Consider the following 25896-nt stretch of genomic DNA (forward strand, 5'->3'; position numbering starts at 1 on the left):
TACAATTTGTCTGTTGATGAACATCTAGGTTACTTCATAATTTAGCTGTTGTGAGTGCTTCAGTAAACATTGAAGTACAAGTATTTCTTGAATATGTTGATTAGAGCCCTTTGGGTAATACCCAGAAGTGGTATATCTGGGTCATATGCTAATTCTATTTTTAGGTTTTTCTTTTCTGAGACATCTCCATACTGATTTTCATATTGACTGCATTACTTAATATTCACATCAGCAGTAGATAAAGATTTCTCTTTCCTCGTGTCCTCAACATTTGTTGTCATTTGTTCAAAATGCTTTTTTGTTTTTGTTGTTTCTGGATTTTAGCAGCATTGCCAGATTATGAGAGTCATGTTTTCTCTGTTCTTTCTCAAGGCAGGGTCTCACTCTGTAACTCAGGATGACTTAGGACTTACAGTTGTTGTTCAGGCTAGCCTCAAACCAGCGGTGATCCTCCTTGCCAAGTACTGAGGTTACATTACAGGCTTGTGTCACCACACCTGTCTATAGGACTCATCGCTACGTGTCCCCAGAAGCTGATCTGTGGCTTGCACACCTATTATATTCTGGCTCCTCTAGATAGAGACTTACCTGGGTGTGGCCCACCCTCCTGGCAGGAAGGCAGATACAGTTTTTGAGCTGATTGTGCACTTTCGTTCTCCCAGGTTTGGGATTAAGGCCAGCATTTGACATGCTTCTCAGTTGATTAGGTTGTAGTTGGCAGAAAAACCACTGAACTGGGTTTAAGCAACAATTTGCTCCTGAAATTTTCCTTTGTAATTCTACCATAGACAGTTCCACTAATGTTCAGCTCACTGTGAGGACGTTGCCTCCCTCCTTCCCTGTCCTCATAGACAATACACAGAAAGCTCTGTCAGTCAGAAGTCACTGCGAGCATGTGTCTGCAGCCCATGCACTCTCCTGGAAAGCATGAACTTCCATTATTAGCCTAACCTTCTGCTTTGTGAGCTAGTGTGGAAAGAAAAACCTCAAATTAATTTGTTTTACATGTATTTTTACTTCCAAACTTTGAAAAGAAAACGTAAGGTTCCTTCCTGTGCACTGTCGGCTTCCTGGTTGTGCAGTGTGGACAGAGAAGCTGGCGTCAGCTAAACGGCACCCTGGCTGGCGAGTGGCCCCAGGAAACAAGCCTGAAGACGTTCCTGCTTAACCTGCGATGGAATTCTGGTTTCCTTGTTTCTTGCTAATTTGGAAAGGCAAAGGAACTTGTTTTCCAGGCCTGGGGCAGGTTCCAGAGAGGGCTGGGTGTGGTGCTTGTAAGGACCTGCTGGGGGCAGCCTTGGCAGGATTTACTCACTTTCTTGTTTGTTTGCTTACTCCTCTTGGGACTTGAACCAAATAACTGCTACTGACTGAAAGTTTTAATCCCTGGGGGATTAGACTCTTAGAGATGGCTTGCAAAAGACTCCTAATTTATTCAAGTTAGTACCACTCCCTTTGGAGGTTCTAGGATTTGAAGAGGAGCTGTTTTTAGTCCTTGTTACTGTCAAGGTTAGTTTTGTCTTGTCTGGGTCATTGTTGGTTTTTTTCCCTCCTCATTTAAGAGAATAATAGTAAATCAGATCTCATGGAGAGTGTTGGGAGAAGGAAGATTCCCATGCTGCTTCCTCGAATCACTCAGACTACTTCTGTCCCAGCCCTTGTTCTTATAGACCCATGACTGTCTGACTCCTGCCTCTCATAAGCACATTCCCCTCCTCCCCTGTATGTCTCCTGAGTGTATGTGCTCTGGGAGTCCGTGTGTTTCATGAGCATGTGCTAATGTCATCAGGATACCTATCTCCATCTCATATTCATCCCAAGAGACAATGACCTATGCCTGGGGCTCCTTCCCACTTCTTGCTCTCCAATCTTTAGTGGTTTGAAACAATTGCTGGTTTACCTTCGTTGCTGGGAAGCATCACAAAAACAGGATCGTGCATGGGCCTTAGTTTATAATTTAGTTAAACACCAGAGAGCAAACTTGTGTATTTACCTCCACCCAGGCCATGTCCTGACCCCAAAGCCTGTATCACACTGTTGCTAGCCTCACCAAGGCACACCAGACCCTGACATTGGTCTATAGCTTCTTCTGCCTGCCCGCCTGCCTGTGTGCTTGTCTGTCTGTATGCTTGTGCTGAGATAGACATCAGCTATCTTCCACAGTCACTTCAACCTTATTTCTTGAGGCAGGGTCTCTCCATAAACCTGCAGTGTGCCTATTAGGGATTCTACTGACTCCTCTCCAGGGCTGGGATTGCAGGCAGCACTGTGTCTGGTTCTTTGTGTGTGTTCTTGGGGATCAAACTCAAGGCCTCATGCTTGCAAAGCAAGCATTTTAGCCTCTGAACATCTTTATAGCCCTGTTGCTGTCTGTTTGCTGTAAAGTTGTTTTTTAAGAGTAGTTTTAGTTTCACAGAAAAATTGTTGCTGTGAGCAAATACCTGACAAGAACCAATTTAGAGAGGGAAGAGTTTTATTTTGGTTTGAAGTTCAGGAGGATACAGTCTGTCATGACGGGTGGGGAGGTGACTGGTTCCACTGCATCCTCAACAGGAAGAAGAGAAGTAATAGGAGTGGGGCAGGGCCATACAACCTGCTCCCAGTGACTCACTTCCTCCACCTCCTAAAAGTACCACAGTCTTCCAAACAGCGCTCCCAGCTGTGGACCACGTGTTCACACGCAGCCCATAGAAGAAGTTTCACATTCAAACACTACAGTGTCTACGTACCTCCTTGTACCGAACACATGCAATCTCCTCTACTGCCCACACTCCACCGGAGGATACATAGATGTCATATGCTGATATTTATTGTAATATATCATGTATAATAATCATGTATATGTTATTATAGCCTATACATATACACTTTTTTGGCTTATACTTCCTGATTTATTACTCCCTACCTATTGCAGACCATAGTTGCCTTTCCCTAAGGTGGATCATCAGATTCATCTTCCCTGAGTTTTGGAGTCCATAGTTAAATTTCCTGATGGATTTTCATCCTCTGCAGGTCATGAGGCAGGGGAGTCCTAACCTTTGCCCTGAATAAAGAAGACTGGATCACTGGAGCAGAGGGCCTGCTGGGTTCTTACTAGGCTGCTTACAGGTCATGTCTATGCTAGGAAGGTTCCAGAAAGCCTAAGGATAGACTTGGGAGTGCATTAAGGCTCCCAAGGGTGGTGTCTGGGGAGGGTAAAGGAACACCAGAGCATCCCTTATTACGTGGTGCATCTCTTCATGTAGACCCTTGTAAACCAGTCATGTGATTCTCTTCCCCATGTTCTGTTGACCTCTCAAACACACAGTCACAAATGAGGATAAGATCTTAAGAAATTGGGCAAACCAATTTGGAACCTGAATCTGGCATCTAAGGGGCCATATTGTGAACTGGACAGGTGACCTGTGGTATCTGGCGGTCTGCCCTGGAGACTGTGTTAGAACTGAAGCAGCAGGCATGACGGATGCAATTGATTGCTTTTGGGTGGGCACCTTTCTACATCATGGTGTCAGAAGCATGTTATGATAATTTAATGGTGGAAACTGAAAACTTCTTTACTACAGTTTCTTGTAGTTGATGAAGCACACTACTACGTCATCACCACCTGCATTTACAGCAGAGTCCTCTCTTGGTTTTGGAAGTTGTGTAGGATGGATAGTATGTCATAACATGTGTCCATCCTTATTATTTTGTGGGGAATAGTTTCACTGCCTTAAAATATCTCCGTATTTTTGTTTCTACTGCTCAGCACTGGGCGGTGAGGCACATTTGTGTTACTGCTTTTATAGGGACTCATTCAGACTGCTAGATGAGTCTTTCTGGTCAACCAGATAGCTTTTATTCACTCATCCTGTTGAGTACGGATATTTAGTATACAGTTTGGACAATTAAGCCTCATAAAACAAGTGACTCTCACATATGTTGCTTAAGCATGTTTGATAGTGAAAGAGCCTTCCATTAATAATTACCCCAATATGACATGTGTGACCCAGGAGTTGGCCCACGAGTCCTGGTCAAGTTAGGTCATGATCCCAAGTTAAGGTCCCAAAGGCCAAGAGTGTCCTGAGGGGGGAAAAAGAATGCATTGTAAGTTGTGCATCATGTGCATCTGGTAATGCAACTAGGAGGCGAATGTGTGGTCCTGTGGCGGCAGGAAGAAGGCCACGGTTGGATGAGGGCCTGTATGGTTCACTTTACTTTGAAATCTACCTTCTTTGCTTGAATGTCTTCTTTTGGGTTATCTGAAGGTGAAATATGTTAGTAAATTTTACACTACTTTATAAAATGGTAACTTTTACCTTTATCCATAACTTTGTCTGGTTTTTTGTTTTGTTTGTTTGTTTTTCGAGACAGGGTTTCTCTGTGTAGCCCTGTCTGTCCTGGAACTCACTCTGTAGACTAGGCTGGCCTGAAACTCAGAAATCCGCCTGCCTCTGCCTCCCAAGTGCTGGGATTAAAGGCATGGGCCACCACTGCCCGGCTACTTTGTCTGCTTTTGAAAAGGTGCTGAAGAAGTATCTGGGAGCTTCTTTGGGAATGATTAGCAAGTTGCCTGACAGCTGAGCGTGACAGGGTCCTGCTCCTACCCTGTGTCCTTGGGCTTCCCCAGTGTGTGTCCCTGTTTGAGGAGCTTTCACACTGAGTCAGCCCAGCTTCACCCTCCTGATCCTGTCCCCACCAAGCGGGAAGGTCAGTTACAACTCAGCTACTGCTTACATTCCTCAGATTTCAGCTTGAAAGTCGCAGTTGGCTTCTACTGCGTAACTAATCCCCTGTCATGAATGCCGCATAGGAAGCTAACGCTTAGTTGATTTAAAGTATTCTTAGTACTCGCTAAAACAATTCTGTCCTACATAAAGGAACACTGTGGGGTCAGGTATGTCCGTGGGCTAATGTCTGTGTAATATCACAGAGGTACCAGAGCAGAGGGACAACAGTCTGTCTGTCTTCCAGACAGGTTTGTGATTGCAGTATACACAGGGAGTGAAGCTTGGGCTGGTGAGAGGGGGTTTGGATTTTGTTTTCATCTTACACGTATGAGTATTTTGTTTGTATACAAATCTGTGTACCACTTGTGTGCCCAGGGAGCCCAGAAGAGGGCATCTGACCCATTGGAACTAGAGTTAGGAGCTGCCATATAGGTGCTGGGAACTGAACCTGGGACACAGATTGGGGTCCTCTACAAGAACAGCCAGAGCTTTTACCACTGAGACAGTTCTCTGGCACTAGTAGGGTTTTTAAAGCTTAGTTGTACTGAAATAAATGGTAAAACTCTCCAACTCCACCTGACTGGTTGATCAGGACTATTTCTAGGCTTTGTACTTAACAGTCTGTCATTAGTAGTGTTGAAGTTGTCCCCTCCCCAGGGATAGCTGGCCCTTGCTGAGCATTTGCTCAGAGTAGGGGTTGTACAGAGCTCCACATGGGTCATCTACCCATACCGTGTAGCTCTTGGGGTAGGCACCATTGCTAATCTCTCTCGCAGGAGGAAGGGTCCAGAGGCTATGGATTAAAATGTGGGCTTAAGGCCAGCAAGCTGAAGAGCTGGGTTCTCAAACAGGCCAGCTTTCAGTTCTGAGCACGAGGGCCATTCTGTCCTGTGCTGAGACCCATGTGCTAGTTGTTGGGGAGAGTGAGTCAGTGTGCTTTAATTTAGATCACCAGAGACAAAAACCAGTGTACTTTTCTGGGGGCACATTTCCCAAGCTCACTTATCTCCTCACAAGCTAGCTTTGTGCAGTCCCATGCCTTTTAAAGGCCCAGGAAGTCTTAGGATGACCAAATGTCTGATGGAAAGCTGTTGTGGGACTTTTCCTGGGGAGACATGAATAAATGTCTATTCACTGCAGATAAGGAGGCACTGATCACACACACACACACACACACACACACACACACACACCAAAAAAAAAAAAAAAAAAAGGAAAGACAGAGAAAGGAAAAGAAAAGAAAAAAGAAACCAAGTCTAGCCTGGTAAACTAGTGCGTTTACTGAGGTTACTCACAGGATCGTGGGAGAGGGGTTACTTGCAGGAGTGTGGGTGACTCAGAGGCAGCTGTATCATCAAAAGCCCACCTGAGCCCCAGTATTCCTAGAGCTGTGTGGGCAACTTGTAGACAACTTGAATGGAAGTCTTCTTCCTCCAGCGTCATTCACTGCATTGCCTTGAGGACAGGCCCTGTGACTCTTACACTGGTTCCCGATCTAATAAGCCCCTCCTCCATCTGGGCAGTGCTTTCATTAGAAATAGCTGCACACACCATCTGCTCCTTCATCTCAGAGGTGTACAAACAGGAAGTTTGGGGTCTTTGATCTTGTCTCTTGGTGTTCAAAGAGAGGTGACCCACTTCAGCCCTAGTGAAGATACAAGGGCCTGTCCTATATGTAGGCTCCTCACTGCATGGGACCAGCAGAGTCTTGAACTTTGATAGATTCTTCTTGGCACTGGATGGTCACAGTAATTGGCAGTATTTGTGTCACCTCTGGTTGACCGGGCCCACCAAACTCATCCCCCCAGAGAACCGGGAATAAGAAGCACAGTTAGAAATCACCATCTTTTTATAGATACTGTCCCATGCAAGCAGTCAGGCTCCTGACTTCCTTCCTTCTGTGTACATTTTCCCTCCTTTTGTGCTTTGGCTTTTGAATTGTACATGTCTGCTCTGTAAATTTTATAAGCTAGACATCTTTTAAAAAATTTTTTAAATCATATACTAATAATTTTTCAGAAGTTGTTTGCGTTTTCACTCTCATCTGTAACATGTGCAGAGCATTCATCTGTTCTAAAATCCAATAGTGTGGCCCTTCATCCCTGTTCCATACCATGTGTGGTTGTGAGCCTAACAGCATCCGCCAGGTTAAGTATTAGGGACACCATTTAAAGAGGAGTTGATTGTTCTTGCAAGGCTAGAAGCTGCAGGGTACTCATTGGTTTATCAGTGTATTTTATCTTTATCTCCTCTTCACCTCAGGCCCTGCTGAAGGCAGAGCTGCTGCTGTCATCTCTCATCAGATCGGCCGTGCCTGCCCTGTTTGCAGGCAGCCATCTCCGTTTTCGCCTTCTGACTGGGTGTTCTTCAGAGATGGCGGGGATGGGGGAAGAGTCATTGGACCCTCATAGGAGAGTCCATGTGCTCCTTGTAGCCATTTGTATACAGCTCTGCCCGACTGCACATAGCCTCACTGTCTTAGGAGGTTGTAGAATACTTAGTTTTGGGGAAACCTTCGTCCATGCCGGATGGGGACTTTTCAGTAAGGCAACTTTGAGATCACCCATGCTCTGTGCAAGCAAGTTCAATAAACTCATTGATTCCCCAGGTTGGAATTTGATAGAATTATTCTTTGATTGTTCACTGGAACTTCAGAAGGAGGGAGTAAACATTGTTAACATCTTCTCAGAGGAGGGATTCTTGCAGTAGAACTAAATACTACATTTTTCATAGGTAGAAGCTAAGTTCTTGAATGAGGTTGGGTCATGCAGGGTTAAGAATATAAGTTCTTTGAGGGAATGCCAATTAAAATGCCATCAGTGACTGGGGTGTACTTTGGGAGGTAGGGCAATTCTTCCCCAGCAGAATTGGGGCTTTGTTTTCTCCTAGCACCTCAGGAAGGGAGTCAGTGGGGAAAGATGCCATCTACTGTATCTGTCACTGTCCCCAGGAGAAAAGTTGTCCGGGTCAGTGACTGGATCTTTTTTTTTTTTTGAGCTTGTCTTATCTTGTTGGAACCTGTTTTGACTCAGTTGTGCTCCACCCAGGGTCACAAGGTATGAGAGGCTCAAACCTCTTCCAAGATCAACCTGAAACCTGTCTCCAGGTTCATTGCCTCACATTAGTGAAAGTTAAAGACAACTGTCCTGTGCATATGCAAAACAGACACCAGCCTAAGTAAGCTTTATAGAAAAGTGACCAACTGAAGAAAAGTAGTAATTTAAAGAAAGATAAGGAAAACTCCCAAGTATAGGAGGGACTTCTAAGAAACCTGCTTAGTTTCTTGTCTGTGTCTGGACATAGGCTGAGGTGATCGCTGTGAGATGCTCTCTGAGCTGTCATGGACCAAGCCAGTGACAGACCCCTATGATCCGTGCGTGTCCTCCTGGCCTAGCTGAGGGGTGATTGTGCACCACTGAGAACCCCCTGTCCATCTCTGACTTGAGCTTTTGTTAGTTGTCAGCTTGACCACCTGCTGTTAGTCAGCAGGCTAGTTAGTATTAACCACCCTCTTACCCTGTGGGAGTCTCTAGTGCTGTGAATTAAATTCTCTCAGGTCCCTTAGGGAGGAGCTTGCAGCTCTGCTGTGACAGATTTATTCTATCGCCACCACCGAGCCCAACTGTGGTCTTTCTTGATGCATTTTTAGCTCTTTATCTGCAAGGTGATCTTCTAGGTAGAAGCTTCACGTTAGAAGACAACCCTTGCTTCCAGTTCAGCCTTCTGCAGTTAGTTACATTAGAACCGAGGTTATAATAGTGCCTTACATCGGCTCTGAGCCCCACGTAATCTCTCTGGTTTGGTTATCTTATACCCAGCCACAAGCCCTCTTAGTCATGGTCCTTAGAATTCAGGCTTTGCTCTTTTAACTCTCAGCCTTCCCTTTAGCCCCAGCCCCTCCTGCCACTGCCACTGGCCCATGTGAGCAGCCTGCAGTCACCTGGGGCCCTTTCCCTTACAGCCCACAGAGCTGCTCTTTCCGGCATCACCGCCATTGCCATCGCCATCAGGGGTTGTTACTGAGATTGGCCTTGCCTCAGGCCTGTCTCTGTCTGGTCAGCCTGGGAAAGGGCCTGAAACCAGTGCTCAGAGTAGCTCTACCCCAGGGTGCCTCCCTTCGCCTGCTCTTCTGAGTTTCTTTTAAGATATTTTTCCCATCACACCCATTTGCTCTTTACACTGTGATGTGTCCTATAGGAAGTTACCCCTTTTTCCTAGAACTGTTTCCACAGTGAGAAATCCCACCCTCCCACCCCTCAAAGTTCTGTTTTCAAATGTAGTCAGTCATGCATCTCGACCTCTTGGTCAGTGGCTGATCTATATACATGTGATTGGAGAACCTAAGATTCTGTGAGAGCTGAAAAGTCCTCACAGTGTGCCTGCTCTAATGTACTTGTTCCCCAACCATGTGTGGTATAGGTGTATGCAGACCTATTCTGCTGCTGTTGCCTCAAAGAACAGCACACGCAGCTGGACACCGTTGACTGGGGGTTAGTTTACGTGTTTGTTTAACTATACCTTCACCATTAGTTCCGACTGTGTCCTGCCATTCAAACAGAGAAAGTTTACTAGGAAACAGTATGTGGTGTTGTGCCACAGGCAGCCTCATTCTGCTGCAGCTCGCCGTTATGTCATTTTCTTCTGTGCTTGATGTCATCGCTTGTTAATTGATCACAGCTCTCGGAGCTGCTGCCACGTGCACACACCGTGCAGCCTCAGTGCATGGTGGGCTGTGCCATGTAGACTTACGTCTGTTTGGAGTCTGCACCGTGAGGATAGCGCCCAGCCATTCATTGCTCACAGTATGTTCATGCTTTAGGGATGAGGGCACATTATTCTGTGCTATATTGTACAGTTTGCTAAGTGTCAGGTCCAAAAGAAACTCCACTTCCCCAAATTGTGGTACCCCTTCTCCTCTAACAAAGGAGCCAGTTCCCTTAGCACCGGTGGAAGGGACAAATGGTGACTGTGGTACCTTATTAGCATAGCAAAGTGTATGCTGGGCCCCAGGCTCCCTCAGTGCCATGGGTACCTCGCTCTTCCCACCTCTTCCCCTTACTGCAGCTCACAGACTTCCCTTCCCTCAGCTTCTCCTCAGCTGTCCTTATAGCCTTGCTCTTTCTGCTCTGCTCTCTCTTTTGTGTTCTCTGTCTTCCCCCTCCCCCTCCCACCAGGCTCAGTCTGCTGGCTTGTTCCGTCTACCAGATCCCTCTCTGTTCTGGACTCTTCCAGATACCCCTGGCTGTTCTTTCCCCATAGCTACAACAAAACCTCTCACTTACCCATACCTTACAGTGGCTACATCCTAAGCTATTTAACACGTCCTCTCTATTGATAGTCTCTGTTTAATGATTTAAAAAACCAAAGTGATACCAGCAAGCGGTAAAACCACATTAGCTGTGTGACTTTTTGAGAGGAGAATCTGTTTCTCTTCACCCTAAATAAGTCAATGACTGACCTAAGAGTCCCACTCGGTGTATCGGTTTGTTTATGGGGTTGCTTATAGCAAAATGAATGACTGCAGCAGCAGCATCACCAAAAAGCCCACAGCACGGGGGATGAGTGCGAAAGCTGCCCCATTGGAGTGCCCAGGCAGGGACACCACTGGAGTCTGTTCCCTGCAAGCAAGAAACGTATTCATATGACCTTAGAGAGGGACATGAGAATCTTCCTTATGAGTTTCGGGAACCTCCTTGGCCCTCTCCTCCTCCTAGGGAAGAATGTCCTGAGGAATAGCTACACAACAGTATTACAGTATTAAATAGTATAAATTAAGTTTAAGAAGATTTGAAGGGGCTGGAGAGAGTGGGATAGATTACTTGTTTTTTTCAGAGGACCTGGGTTCTTTTTCCAGCACCCACATGGTAGGTAGCTTACAACTGTCCAGGGCATATGACACTCTCTTTTGACCTCTCCAGGTATAGCAGGCATGCACATGATACACATACATACATACATACATATATACATATATACATGCAGTCAAAACACTCAAACACATAAAATAAATAAATCTAAAACATTTTTTTTCTTACTAAAGAAGGTTTGATTCCCCCAAACCACATTTTAAAAAAATCAGTGTGATGCAGATACAGGCAGAAACCCTGGGGCTCTCTGTCCAGCCAGCTTAGCCTGATCAATGAGAGAGATCAGGTCAGTGAGAGATCTTATCCCAAAAAACAAGGTGGATGGGGTCTGAGGAATAACACCCAAGGTTGACCTCTGACCTCTAGATGCATGTGCCCCTCCCCCACATCCACACACACACAGAAAATGCGCCCCTTCCATTCATCCCACGCCCAGTGCTACACAGTGTGTTTTGTGTCTTTTCTCTTTTAGGTTCTTCTTCTTATCACTGTGGTTAGTATTTCCTGCGGTCGGATCCTGTGGGCAGTTGTCAATCTCCCTACTCTTCATTGTTATGAGTTATGGTTTTAGATTTATATTGGCAAAATCTGGAACACTTGTAGACTGTTTCTCATTTATATATAGACTCTGTACTTTTTTCTAGAGATTTTTCTATCTAAAAATTCTACTATAATAGAAGCAGCATTTGTAGCACTATTATAACGTAAATACATTGTGCTGTAGAACCGAACAGAAAGAAGTGTAATTCCGAAGCACAAAACTCCTGCCAATCAAAGAAGGTTCACATGGAAACTGTCTTGTAGGCTTCCGAGCTGCTTCTGGCCGCTTCCGTTGCCATGGCTTCCCTGTCTTATGATGTCTGTTTCTTGGGTTCTATTTTCTGTTTTGCCGAAGCCCCCTCCTTGATCAGCTGCTTCGTGGAATGATGACTGACAGGCTTCTCAAGTTCTCACCCAGTGTTCAAACATGCAATTATTGTGTTCTAACAGTCGATCAATCCTCTGACTGGGTCTGCAATTCAGGCTCTGTGTCAGTTTCCCTCCGAACTCAGAACTCTCCGTTGTTTCCAGCCTCTGATGCTGCAGATGAGAGATCCGATATCAGTTCTTTCTTTTGCAGGGAAACGCCTTCCCCTCCTTACACACGGACCTTTTGATCTCCTCTCATCCCCGTCACCCAGCCAGCCTCCTTTTTTAGACCCTGGTGTCCATGGTTAGATTTGCCCTGGGAATCCTCAGACTTTCTATTTCTTAGCTTCTGTGGAGGCATGGAAACACTACCTCATGGCTGACTACTTCTGAAGACCCCTTTCCCTCGGTGGTCTCTTTCCCCAGTTTCCCTTGTCAGGTCTCCCCACTTCCATCTGCTCCTGCTTTTAGTCCTTCAGCAAGCTTTCTGATTGTCCCTGAGGTTCTCTAGTGGTTGCCAGTCCTGTGGTTCCCTTAATGCTGTAAAAAGACCCTCTCTTCACCATGACTATCAGGTGACCTGAATGGAGGAAACCTCATCACTGCCCGAATCAGAAGCCTTTTGGATCAGTCACTCCTTGAAAGGGCATGGCTTCCCCCTTCCACAGGGGTTGTTCGTGCTCTTAGTGAAAACGTCTCCGTGGTATTGCAGGATTGGAAAGAAACTGGATGAAGCCAGTTCTGTTGGACTTACATACATGTTGTTTTTCACTGCGTGAGTGCACGCCATAAACTGGAAACTGGCTGGGTGGTTTTGTCATACTTGTCTTGATACAACAGTGTGATACTTGACACAAGTAGAACTCTCTGTTATCTTAGCACAATTCCCAGAGGATAAGATGTCACAACCTTAGCAAATATTATGGGGAAATTATGTAATGTCTCTTCATAAGTCACCCTTGACTAACTTTAGTTGTGTTAAGAGAAAGGCTAGTAAGTTTCATTGTTTGCATCATTGGGAGTCTGGGTTTGGGTAGGTTTACCTTGTACAACAGTGCATGTCAGGGCAGGTCATGAGCTTTGGTGTATAGAAATTTCACTACATTACCCCACCCCTACCTCCCGTATACACTGGAGATGATACTCAGGGCCTTGTGAGTGCTAGGCAGTGCTCCGTCACTGAACTGTGTTCCTGCCCTTTAAGGCAGGTTCAGTTTTGCTAGCTAAGCACACCTGGGCACACAGCACACCACTCTGTGACCGAGTTCACTTCCGGAAGCTCATTGGTGAACCGCCTGCTAAGCGTACCTGTTCTTACTAGGAAAAGATACAGTTATCCTACGGTCTCCCAGGAACCAACGTCAGATGTCCCCCTCAGCTCTGTTTGTCTCCTAATGGCTTAATGCCTCCTAGGACAGTTCCCAGGTGCTCTGCTGTGCCTTTCAACTTTGCTGTCCTCGCCCTGGGAGGGATATGGGGAGCCGGGTGTGTACTTAAGCTCCATTTTTATTATTAACAAAAGCATTGTCTTTGTGATATCAGCTTCACTATTTCTGTTCCATATTTTTCTCCTTCCTTCTTCCTCCCTCTCTTAGAAAATCGTCATGTTTATTGTATGATAGAAAGTTATATCATGTGTGGCTGCACATATTTGGAATCTTGCACTCCCAGTTCCGTGTGTCTTTGTAGCTTTTACCACTCTGTTTCATTTCTGTGTTCTTGGTCCAGGTTTGTTGTTACTTGTGTTTTTCTGCCCTCTGGAATTTGATCCCAAAGAGGGGTCCTGTGCTGGAGTTTGGGTCCCCAGGAAAGTGCTGTTGGAAGGTGGTAGAGCCTTTAGGAGGTACGGTCTGATAGCCACGTCTTTAGTTCAGAGGGGAGGGGACAGTAGAACACTCATTGCTGCCTCTCAGCCTTTTTCTGCCACGCTCCACCGTGTCTGGTGTCTGGTTAAAGACTTTGATGTAGTGCATCGGTAGGAGTGGGATGCAGCTCTGCCAATTCCTTTCAGAAGAAATGATGGGGCTTTTCTGGATAGTCAGCTGACCTCCATGTTTAGCTGTCAGATACAGTGTTGCACATGTAAATGATATTTGTTATAGTGACTTGCCACATACTTAAAGGTATAATGTTACTTATATAAGCAGATCATGTTCTGAGAATTTTAAAAAAAGAGACTTACTCAGTTGGTAGACTTGAATCTTGTTAGAGAAATTGGTGGAACCTCAGGGTATTTGGAGGGCAACTTATAAGTATGTAGACAGGAAGTTGCAGTTTGTGGAGTGAGGTTGTAGCTTGTGGAGGTGAAGCTGGTGAGGGAGTATGGAGATGAAGTTGTAAGTATTTGGTGTAAAAGTTGTGGACCTGCAGAGGGTGCAGATGTAGGGATGCTCTGGGTGTGGCGGGGTGGAGTCGGCGAGAAGGTGAAGTTGGCAGGTGTGTGCAGGTGGCGACACTTAAGTGACGTGATGGATGTAGGAGTGAAGCTGATGGCTGTTCGCATTGCAGCCCTTAAGTGCAGAGATTAGTTCATCCTCTAGCCCTTAAGTTTATTGCTTGTTTTGGTACCCATTGTCCCAAGACTGGTTTCTTGGCTCTCGGCTGCCGTAGGGACTTCTGACCATCTTTCTTCTGCTCTACTAGACTTAGGACGGTCTCATATTTAATTTTATTTTACTGTTACAGAAAACTGGGTAAATTTGCAGTTGTACTTGTTGAATTTTTCTTTTTCACTCCCCTTCTTTTGCACGTCTTTGTAGTTTCTTCATAGAAGTTCTTAGTCATCATATCACCATCACCATAATCATCATCACTACCACTACTACCACCACCATCAACAACAACAATATTGTGTGTATGTGTGTGCTGTGGCATGCACGTGGGAGTCAGAGGACAACTGTGTAGAGTCTGTTCTCTTCATTTATCTTTTTGTGTCTGCCATCTCACTGGACTTTCCTTGGGGGAAAGACAGAGTTGTGTTTGCTGGTGTATCAGTCAGTGTTGTCTGGAGAAATAGAACCAGTGGGGTGTATCTTTGCTTCTGTTTTTAACTGACTCTGTGTCCCTTCATCTGACATGTGACACTTTTTGTGTCATGCAGGAGAATGTGAACAAGAGAGAGATAGACAGGTGTGATCAGGGAGGCTGGGGATTCCCTAGCTTGTCTCTGAGCTGAATTCCTGAGAAAGCCAGGGTGTAGTCGGTGTGAGTTGGAAAGACTGCGGATGGGGAACACTGGTGTCCTAGGCCCAGAGAAGACAGATACCCCAGGTCAGCCAAGCAGGTGGATCAAAGAGGAGAAAGCTTCCTCCAGCCTCCATGTTGGTTCTGCATAGACCCTCTGTGAGTCGGGGGTGCTGAGCAGTCAGGACAGTTGCTGAGGTCCAAGTGCCAGCATCTCCTGAGAAAGCTCTCAAAGACACATCTGGCAGCAGTGCCATCTGGGGACCTGGGGCGGCTCGTGCTACTGAGAAAAGTTCATTTCACTGGGCACCGTGGCAGAAGGGCGTGTGAGGTGCTGTTGGTGCAGCAGGAGTCTCTGTTACCCTGTGTATGTACGTGCGTGTGCTCCAGCCGGACTTTAGTCCTCAACGGGGTCCTCTTGCCTTCCTTGGGGTGAAAGTATCTTCACTTTCAAGTCATAAAAATAATTCCCTAAAAGCAAGGCAAAGCCATAGTGAAGAGGGCGTGGCTGGTCATTCTCATTGGGAAAATCACAGCCCCAGGAGGCCTTCGATGTTAATTACGTAGAAAATCCTCAAGGCCCGCCCAGTAGGATACTTATCCCTTCCCAATACCCAGAAACAAACCAAGTCTCTGAGATCACGAGCACCTAACAGTGACAGAGGCCCTCCTCTGGAGCCTGAGCCCCACGCCTTTGGAGTGAGCTTGGGTATATCTGGCCCAGGGGTGGACAGTTCTCCCAAGAGGGTGGACTTGAAGAGAAAGGTGCCAGCCAACCTCTCTCACTCACCACCTCCTCTCTGTTCCTCAGCAGGAGGCCAGCACCCACGCTGACTTGCTGGCTGGCTGGCTCGCTTGCTCCTTGGGCTCTTGTTCCTTGGGCTCTGCCTCTTTGCTTCTCTGTATATCTCTCTCCATGTCTGCCTTTCCTCTCACTCTAGCTCCAGAAATACACAGCTCATTCACGGTATTAGGATCATTAGATTCCTCTTGAATGGATCATAAAACAGTCAAATTGGGGGAACTTTATTTGTTTAATGAGCCCTTTCAATATTTGCAACAGGCTTTAATTTCACATGAATCTTTAGTCTGCTGAAAGCTTGAAATAGTCTTTTCTCTTGTGTCATAAAAATACTTCCAAAAATGTCCACTAATTCACTTAAAAATACATATGAGGACTGGGCCTTGTAACTCAGTAAAGGACTAACTGGTAGAGACTCTCACTAACACGTAAACCAGGTTCCGTGCACACATTTGTGGTCTCAGGTCTCAGAATATGGAGGCAAAGGATCAAGTTTAAGGCCATTTGTGGCCGCAAAAATGACCCTGTCTCCAGAAAAAGAAAAGATTTAAAACATCTTTGTGGAAGCGAAATTGACAAAACAAAAAATCCTGCTCCCGAGACCTCCTTCAGGGAAGATGGTTTTATTTCCATATCTGCCCCAGCCTTTGCTGACCCTTGCTTGTCCCTGCCAGGCAGCCAAGCCATGTGAGCCATGTGGTCCCCTTGCATTTCCCAGGAGGCCTGTGTAGGTGGAGCTTTTATATATGCTGTGAACCCTTATATTTCCACAGTCCGTTCTTAGGATGTTATAAGGAAAATAGGTCATTACTTCCTAAGGACACAAAACGTGTTTAGTCAGTAAAGCGAATGACAAACAACCACCACCACAACAACAACAACAAAAACTCTTCCTTTGGTCTGTTCAGTAAAATACAGAGTCAAGGGCCGGCCAGGTGATGCTTGGAGTCTGAGTGGCCATGACAGTGTTACAGAAGGACACTGGCTTAGTTGGGTCTTCAGAATGGAGACAAATCAGATTGCTTGCCTATGATACAGACTTCCCACCTTAACTAAAACTTAGGCCTTCAAGGAGGGGGAAGAAGCGGGTTTAAACCAGAACGGGCGTGAACTCACAGAACAGAATATCCATTCACCCTATCTCAGAACATCCTTGCATGGAATAGTGAGCTCAGCTGCTAGCGTCGCCCCCTGAAGGGTTGTCATTCTTAAGTTTTACCATGTGGTGTTTTCACTCAACCAGCAGGGCCTTTGTCCTGGGCTATAACTGCTAGACCTAGGGGTGCTGTCCTTGTTGAGATACGAATGGCTATGGACCATAGCTCGCTGGCCTCCTACTTTAGAACAATCCGTAAAGCTTCTGAATTTTATCTTTCCTTTTGATTTTCTCACCTCACTGATTGAAAAGGCCACCTGTTGCTTTTGGAACCATACAGTCCCAGGAGTGGTTGCCAGCTCTGGGCTCCCCTTCCTGCTGGGTGCTGGTCACTGAGTCCTCTGATTTCTCCTGATGCCAGCTTCCACCTCACACCCTTCAGGCACAGTGTTTGTTGCTGCCTGGGCTGGGGGATCTTCCTGAGAACATATTTGGGATCTCTCTCTTATACCTGCTTGGGGGCCTTCTACCAATCCTTTCTCTTAAAGCACCTGGACAGTTCCATGTCTTAGCTGTGGCAGAATCTATGTCTCCCTTCTCTGTCTCCCTTGGTGACATCCCATTCTTCTCTGAGCCTGTGAGCCTCAGTCCTCCTCTGATGGCTGCCAGTTCTCAAAGCCACATCGGTATTCTACATGAGCCTGTTCTCTCGTGGTAGGGAGGTTGCTTCTTGGTCCCATAGTTCTATCTTCACTGCTTATCAGCTGAGCTTGTTATGCCTGTATAGCCCTGGGATAACAGCTATCTGGAAACACAGAGGCTCTGCCAGTGAGCTTACCACTTAACCCCATGCTAGTGTAATGGTGTTGGTTTCAAGGCTTTGCAAGATAGAAAATGAGAGTATTTAGTGTTTGGCAGAGCAAAGCCCTTACGTCTATAGTCTGATTAAATTATAATGATAAATATCGCTTTAAGAGGAAATGTAATTGTTTCATTTAATCAATATGATTATTACTGGCACAGCAAATCTATCAAGTGCTAGGGTGATAAATTCATGCTAATACAATTTGTACTGCCCTGCTGTTGGTACCAGCCTTCCCTGGCATCAGTGGATAAGCTGTTGAAGTTGACTCTCAGCTTGTTGAGCCTGGAGACACTTGTCCGAGGAGGGGCTTCTGAGATTCAGAACAGCCACCAGAAGTGGAGAGGGTACCAGCTCCTGGAGTGTTAGTCTGTGCAGTTGTCTCTTCCTCTATCCTATGGGTTGCCTGTTCTCGAAATCATGCATGTACCTGCTCAGGCGTGAGAGTCACAACTCTGCCTAATACGTGTGTATGTGCTTATCTGTCTGATCCTCCCCCTCTTGTTCCCATCTCCCTCCTCAGTGTTTATTATGTGTTTTCTGAACAGAAGAAACTAGTATAAAGTAATAATTTTTAACTGCATGGCCATACACCCATCACTAGCTTAAACTGGATGGACATTGGCACTGAGTCTGCTCCACACTGCCCTTTGATGGCACCCTTCCTCCTATACTGGTAGACACCCTCTACACCACACTTTGAAATTCTGTCTTATCCTGTATTCTATCCTCAGTTTTTCATGTCTGCACATACCCACAAGCTTATGATTTGACCTGCCTGATAGGAAGCTTTATGTGGTGGTGCCAACAAGTATCTCTCATGTTTCTCCTATGTAGTTGACTTGGTAGATCAGACGTGTGCCCACAGCTCACTCAGCCCACCTGGTTGGGTTAAATCTACTCACCTGTTCTTTAGTGCTCGGGTGTGTGTGTGCAGAGACTGAGTAGTCCTTGCCTTTCTTGTTGTCTTGACAGATATGTTAAATGTTTTTAGAGCAGTGACCTAGGTATGGAGAGTTTGTTGTAGGGTAAATTTGAGGACCAAGAAGTCACCCCCCTCCCACAAGAGGTCACGTGTGGAGTGCTAATGTGGCTCTGAGAGCTAGCAGCCAATGGAGGAGGACTGAAGGTTCATAGGCTCGGAGAAGAGGTGATGTCACCCATGGAGACAGAGAAGGGACACACAGATGCTACCACAGCTACGCTTTCACCTTTGTAGTTGAGTTAGATATTCTGTTCCTTCTGACATCTTTATAAGTCTGTGATATTCTTGGGATTTGTTAATTTTACTTAATTTTAAAAGATTTTGGAGGTAAACTGCATATTATATGTTTAGCGTTGCCATAATTTGAAGCAGTAGTTTTATTTTGGCTAGTCCGGGTGCCTGATGATGTATCTTAAAGCATATGGCACATAAAACAGCACAGTATTTATGTTCAGCATGACTAGGATCTTGTGCCAAGAGCAACCGGTGCCTCAGGGGGGCCACTTCTGTTTAGAGATGGCGTGAGGCCGGAGGTTTGGATTCAGTTGTTTACCAGGGTCATTGGTTCAGTGTCCTGCCCCGGGAGACTTCTGTAGTGATGTGGCTGACTATCTTTCCACATGATCTCAACACATAGCTAGCTTAGACCTCTTCCCATTGACTGACATTCCCAGAGACAATCCAGAAGAAATGGGAACCGGGGACACACCGCCTCTTTCAGGCACAGGCCTGGTGCTAGGCCATACCATGCCCACAGAGTAATTTGATGAACAGAGTGATTACCTGGCCTGTGGGACTCACACGGGGCAAACGTCTCTTCACTCAGAGTGGTAGGAGCATGGTATTTTGTTTCTTGTGGTTCTGTGATGTGTCTGGGTGTCATTGGAGAAGCATGGCAAGGCTCACCCCCATGGTCTGCTCCCCCTTTTCTCTCTGGATCTTGGTGGAGCTGGGCTGTGACAAAGTGAGGCAGCTCTGGGCAGCCCATGCCCTTCTCCCAGGCATGGTGAGGTGATGAAGGAGCTGTTCTGGGCACCTGGCCCAGATGCCTTTGTGCTGGGCTGGATGGCTCTGCAACCCACAGTCCCAGGTCTGTAAGGCATCTGTGAGGAAGCTGTTGACTTTGGTGGCATGAGTGTAGGGCTGTGGGGCTGTGGGCGGCCCAGCAGGGAGACTTGCAGGCAGACTTTCCTCAGCCTGCCCCCAGAGGACCTACAGCAGTGTCCTGATGGCAGGGAGCGCTCTCAAGAGTTAGGAACGGAGCGGACACACTTCAGTTTTGCTTCTAACAAGGATCTACTCAGAAGATCTACTAGTCACCTCTGAGTGTGGCTCCCCAGACACCTAGTAGAAACTCTCTGTAGGGAAGGGCCCTGAGTCTATTGTGGTAAAGAAGTACCCTTACCGGTTTACTAGGTGATGGTATTCTGAGGAGAAATGGGCTGCAGATAGCTTCACGGCCCTGAGCTTTCTGAAGCAGGCTGGCCACCAAGGTAGAGTGAAGGCTGAGCACATGTGTTTCTATGTCTGTATTCTCACACACATGCATTTGCATGTATAAAGGATGCGTACATTTTATTTTAAAGAGAACACTTTTTTCCTGAGGCCCCTTTCTTTTCTAGCCCTGGTGTTCTGTTATGGTGTTCCATTTGGCCAGCAAGATTTAAACATGGATGTACCTTGAGTTAAATAATCACTTCTTTTTTTACAGAGTGAAGTGTGTGAGCTGGGCATGGAGAGCTCAAGTTGTGGCTGAAGGAAAGGCACCAGCCCAGTCCTTCACACTTGCTGCTTCCACGAGCAATGCACTCACCCTGCTCACCCTAAAGGAGTTTTGCCCCGGGATTTGAGCCAAAATAAAAACTAAACAAATTTCAAGGTAAGTAAAAAACCTTTTAGAATCGCATAAAATCTGACCAAAGGTGACTTTTGTGCCAGGTGTGGTGGCAGAGGCCTGAGTTCCAAGCCCTCAGGAGGCTGAGGCAGGAAGATTAAGAGTTTAAGGTCATCCTGGGATACATAGCAAAGCCCCTTCTTAAAGAGAGTTTAATTAAGTCCTGTGACTTGCTGTTGAAATGCATTTCCCTGATTAATCCCAGCACAGACTATTACCCTGAGCTAGTTCACCCACGCACATTGTCCTGTGGCCATAGATCATCTTTATACCTCACCTCCCTCCAACCTCCTGGGGGGGGGGGGCTGCTGCTGACTTTATCACTGTTGATAAAGTCAGAGCTTGGTACCTGACATTAGGCAGGGCCTCAGGAGAGCCTTTTACCACTTACCACTTTTTCCTTTGAATTTCTTTGATGTTTAGTCTTTATGGCTGTCAGTCAGGTTAGCATTTGTCCTTGCTGGGGTGCTAAATCCCTTAAAATGCTAGTATGAACATAACTCAGTTATGTCCATATTCTAAAATATGAAAGAAGTTTCTTCTCAGTGTGGAGGTGAGGGAGGCTGGGAGGACTGTGGCAGTCGAGGGCGCTCAGTGCATGTAGCCCTAGCATGTTCCTGGCTTGCTGCTTCCTCACGGGCTGAGGCTGAGGAGCACCCCTGTGGATCAGCCCCAGTGAACGTTAAGGGCTAGCCTGCACTGCCGACTAGAGAGCCTTGGGTAGCAGTTAGAGTCAAGGCAGTAGGTGACGTTTCTGAGGATATACATGTAGACAAAGCAGAACAGCTCCTAGATATCACCATGTTTGGGGAACAGCAGTGGACTCGCTTCTGACCACTGGGTTTTGAATTTGTGCCAAGTCAGACCCCGCCCACAAATGTCCCAGGAAGAAACAGAGCTTTAAAAGCAGTTTGGCTCCATCTGCACCTGATGCTGATCTTTTCTTTTTGAGGACCATAGACAGGCAGGAGGTGGGAAGTACAAAATCACAGTTCCCTTCACCAGCGACATTCCTGTAGGCAGAGTTTTATTTTCACGGATAGCCCATCTTGGAGCTCCCTTGGAATGCCAAGTCAGTCTCTGTAACCAGAGTTTTCTGAGAGACACCAAAGCTCCCAGAGCTGGAGTGAGTCTGGAGACTAAGGCAGGGTTCACACTGCCACTTTGAGCTCCGCTAATGACCAACCGCCTGTTTTTAACATGCCACAGAGGTGAAGCGTTGCACTGACTCGGCCATATGGGAGGCAGCCGGACGAGTTACTTATATCCTTTCGCACTCTTTAATGTTCTTAAAGAAATACAGGAAAGTCAGGCCCCAAGGAACTCCGTGAAGCTTGTGCCCAGAAAGCAAAGCTATAGGCCAGAGTGCTAAACTCTGAGCATTGTCTCCTCCTGCTGGCTCTGTGAATCAACGCTGGCAGCAGTGCAGAAACCTTGTATCGCTTTTACCTCAGGTGATGTGAGCTCATTTTGTCAACAGTTTGGTGTTTTGATTTTTTTTTCTTCGTCTGGTTTGAAGTAAAATAAACGTGTAAGCTTTGGGCCTCAATAGTCCTTCTCTTGCGTTCCATATCTACTACTTCATAACAAGTACCCTCCTCAGATAGGCTTGGCATCTAGTGCTGGCAGGGTGACTGTGCTACCTTGGCTTGGTCCTTAAGAAGTGGTATATAGCTGGGCAGTGGTGGCGCACGCCTTTAATCCCAGCACTTGGGAGGCAGAGGCAGGAGAATTTCTGAGTTCGAGGCCTGCCTGGTCTACAGAGTGAGTTCCAGGACAACCAGGGCTACACAGAGAAACCCTGTCTCAAAAAAACAAAAACAAAAACAAAAAAAAAAAAAAAAGAAGAAGAAGAAGAAGTGGTATATAGCTCAGGAATTACTCTGACAGAGGTGTCAAGTACTGGGGTTCCCAGTTGAGGTGGTGGAGTCCTGTGTTCTTTCCACAATGGTTGCATTGTTGAAAAGCACATGGTAAAGATATGTAAACATCATTGTGCTTGTGTATAAGACACCAATAGGTCTTGGCTTAGCTCACATAGACAGCTTTTGGTGTATGTGTTAGTCAGGGTTCTCTAGAGGCACAAGAATAGATAGAATGAACATCTGTATGTGAAAAGAGATTTCATAGAGTGGTTTTCAGGCTGTAGTCTTGCTTGTCAGACAGTGGCTGTCTCCAGACAGAAAGGTCAAAAATCTGTTAGTTGTTCAGCCCAAGAAGCCAAATGTCTTAGAACATTCCTAGAAAGCTGCTGGTCTCCGGTCTGTCCTAAAGAATCCTGAGAAAGTGGGCTCTAACACCAGCAAAGGAGTGCCTCAGCAACAGGATAGCTGAGCAGTGAGGTGAGGGCAAAGAGGCAGAAGTGTCCTCCTTCCATGTCCTTTCACGTGGGCTGCCTCCAGAAAGTGTGTGGCCCAGACCGAGAGTGGGTCTTCCTACCTCACATGACCCAGTCAAGAAAATTCCTCACAGGTGTGCTCAACTGCTTGGTTTTCAGTTGATTCCAGATGTAGTCAAGTTAGCAATCAAGGTTGGTCATCACAGTACAGCACACAGTTCTGTTTTGGCAGGGTCTGGGCATCTTTGAAGTCCAGAAGACCTGCCTGCAGCACTGATGACCAAACCCCTGTGCCTTTATCTGTTGCCACCGCTGGGCTCCCCTCCCAGTGCCTGCTCTCACAATCCCAACTGTCTGCCTGCGTGGTGGATGATCCACTGTTCTCATGAGGACCCGGCCCGTGCCAAGATCAGGAACACCTCCTGCACAGGGACTGGGGCTTCAGAGGAGTCCAGGGGCTCAGACAGGGGCTGCCGGGACAGGAGTCTGGAAAGGGAAGAAAAACTCATCTATGAGCAGGGAGGAGTGCACCCTAGAGCCCTAGGAAGCAAAGCTCCTATGCACAGGACCCTTCCTGATCTTGCCCTAGGAACCTCTTCATGGGCTGTTTGATTATTTTCTTCAAAATATTTTTTATAGGGAACTGGAAGACTGATAAGGTATCTCAGGAGGTAAAGGTGCTTGTTGCCAAGCTGAAAACCTGAGTTTGATCATGGGGATACACATGGTAGAAGTGATCTAACTAACCTGATACAAGTAGTCCCCTGAGGGGGGGGGTGCGCACACACACACACACACACAAATAAACAATTGCAATTTGTTTTAAAGAAACTGGAAGCTAGAGAGATGGCTTATGGTAAAGAGCATTGGTTGATCTTCTAGAGGACCTGAGTTTAATTCCAGCATATACATGGTGGCTCATATCTATAATTCCAATTCCAGGGCATCCAATGTCTTCTTCCAACCTCAGCAGGCACCAGGCTCGCACATGGTACATGGACATTCATGCAGGCAAAACACCCTTACATATAAACTAAAAATAACAAAGAAACTGAGTGTGAGACAAGTGTTTCTCTGAGTCCTGGGAGCTCTCCGAGGAGGGGTTATGAGACCTCTGATTCGGAACTGGCCGGTCAGCAGTTCCAGTGCCCTGGGATTGAGACTCTCGGGACAGAATCCTAAGCCACTGGGACTGACACACCTTGCATGGACCATTTCAGGACTGCACTGGATCAGAGGCACCGGCTGCTCAAGAGCTGGTTCCTTGCTCACTAGTAGGAAGAAACCGTCACACAGGGGCGCAGAAACGAACTGTCAAGAGATCCGCAGGAGAACAGTGCATTTTCTTCCAGCCTTATTAACTCACCCTTGTTTGCAGAAGACCTCTGTGTACCACAGCAGATCAGAGGGCTGTGGAAGACAGAGGATTCACTGCCATCTGCACCGCTTCTTTACAGGGAGCTAGAGTGGCTTCCTCAGCAGTCCCTGTCACCCCAGAGTTCTACCATCACTTATTTGCCATTTTATCTGTAACTAGGAGCCAAACCCAAACAATAGATCCATACCAGGGGTCCCCTGAAGGAATGTCTCCTCCTGGGACCCACTGTGGGACTATGAGTACCATCGGGGCACCATACATCGAAGGCAGAGACAAGGGCAGGTTATCTCGCAAGACTCAGCAACTAATAAAAACAACGGCCATTGCAGGCAAAGAACCAAACGAGTCAACAGGGACATCAAAAGAAAGACCAAACTGAGCAACCTGGAACAGATAGTTGCTGAGAGGCAGGCTCACTGCAGCCACCAGACAGAGGGAGGCTCTGGGAGAGGAAGGCAGGGGACCAGAAAGGCTTCCGGAGCTAAGAATTTGCTGACCACAGTTCAGAGTTTATTAGACAAGTTGGAAAAGGTAATAGGTGTGTAGTCGGATGGGAGCCAGTGGCAGGTGTGCTCTGGAGCTCTGTGGGCCCTCATGGAAACTGCTGCCCCCTGTTCTCAGCTGGTCCTTGGTTATAGAGCTAGAAAGAAGCTGACCACCCTAAGGGTCCAACACCCACAACTCCTCTCCAAATCTTGTTATAGCATGGAATCGGGGCATTTGGCTGTGGCAAGTCCCATTGTGTATAGGACTGGCGCCAGCAGGAGCATACAGTCTACCCACTCCATATTGAGAAGGAGCCAAGGCTACCCTCTTTGTCCTGTCTCTAGATGGACTGGTGAACAGCTTTGCCAGCCTGTTCTATAGAGATACTGCCATGGACCCAATGGTCTGGCTCTGCTTTCTATCATGATACATCCCCCGGTGGTACATAGACAGACCCTGTAGTCTCTGACAGTAATCTATAAAACGTGGGATGGGCAGGGATCCTCTGTCTGAAATGTGTTTGCCCTGAACACTCTCTCCTTAGGTCTGAGCTGAGAAAATGGCACTCTTCCTGGATCTGGGGAAGAAACAGAGTTACTGCTTTCACGTGTACTTTGGTAGCTTTGGTAGCTGTTGCCTTAGGTGGTCACAGTTCTAAAGGTACAGTTTACCCTCTAGGAATTTGATCCTTTACTCAGAAAATGTGCCTCCCTGTAGAGGGCCTTAACTGCAGGAAGAGTTGGGTAGGGCCACCGGGCCAACCTGGGAGCAGAGAGCCCTGTGCCAGCACAGACTGCCTGTTGTGCAAGGAGGACTGAGACCATGGTGTGGCCTCTAATTAGGAGCCAGTGCTACCCAGGATTCAGTCCTTGGCATCCTTTGGTAGGTGGCAAGGCTGGTCTGTGCTGAAGAGGAAGGGGCTACAGCGATCTAAGATTGTTTTCATTTTTAAAGTTTTTAACTTGTGTGAGTAAAACTTGTTTTGAAGAACACCAAGTTTAAGGTTTCTAAGTGGTGCATTCCCAGTTTGTTAGGGCTCTAAGTTTTCATGATTGAAAAGGGGGCTGGAGATTTGGGAGAGTCTGAATGTACCGACTGGTTCCAGGGGTCCCACGGGCAGCGGCCTCTACCACATCACCGTATGATACTGAAAAGCTTTCTCCTGAGAAAGAGCGGGCAAGACTAAGAATACTGCAGGGCCTGGGTACCTCCTTCACCCACGACAGCTCTGGCCGGGGAGCCGCCCACCGGGGCAGTTGACCCCCTTCCTTAGACTCTGGCCTGAAGCAAACTTTATGTGGTCCTTCTGTGACTCCCTAGAGTTGTCAGGCCCATTGGCCACGCAGAGACGTGGGCCATAGGAGAAAGTTAGCAGCATGAAGCAGAG

At 46.8% G+C, this 25896-nt stretch overlaps 1 protein-coding gene across 1 annotated transcript in view; it reads left to right on the forward strand.

Annotated features, from left to right (window-relative positions):
• The window catches only part of Adarb1 (adenosine deaminase RNA specific B1), a 135012-nt gene that overhangs the window by 40224 nt on the left and 68892 nt on the right, over nucleotides 1-25896 (forward strand). Inside the window, exon 2 of the mRNA XM_052162945.1 lies at nucleotides 20125-20292. The gene's annotated coding sequence lies outside the window, so the exon portion shown is untranslated. The remainder of the gene's footprint in view (nucleotides 1-20124; nucleotides 20293-25896) is intronic.

This window comes from Apodemus sylvaticus, chromosome 19, assembly GCF_947179515.1.
Source record: "Apodemus sylvaticus chromosome 19, mApoSyl1.1, whole genome shotgun sequence".
In the NCBI taxonomy this organism is placed as follows: domain Eukaryota; kingdom Metazoa; phylum Chordata; class Mammalia; order Rodentia; family Muridae; genus Apodemus; species Apodemus sylvaticus.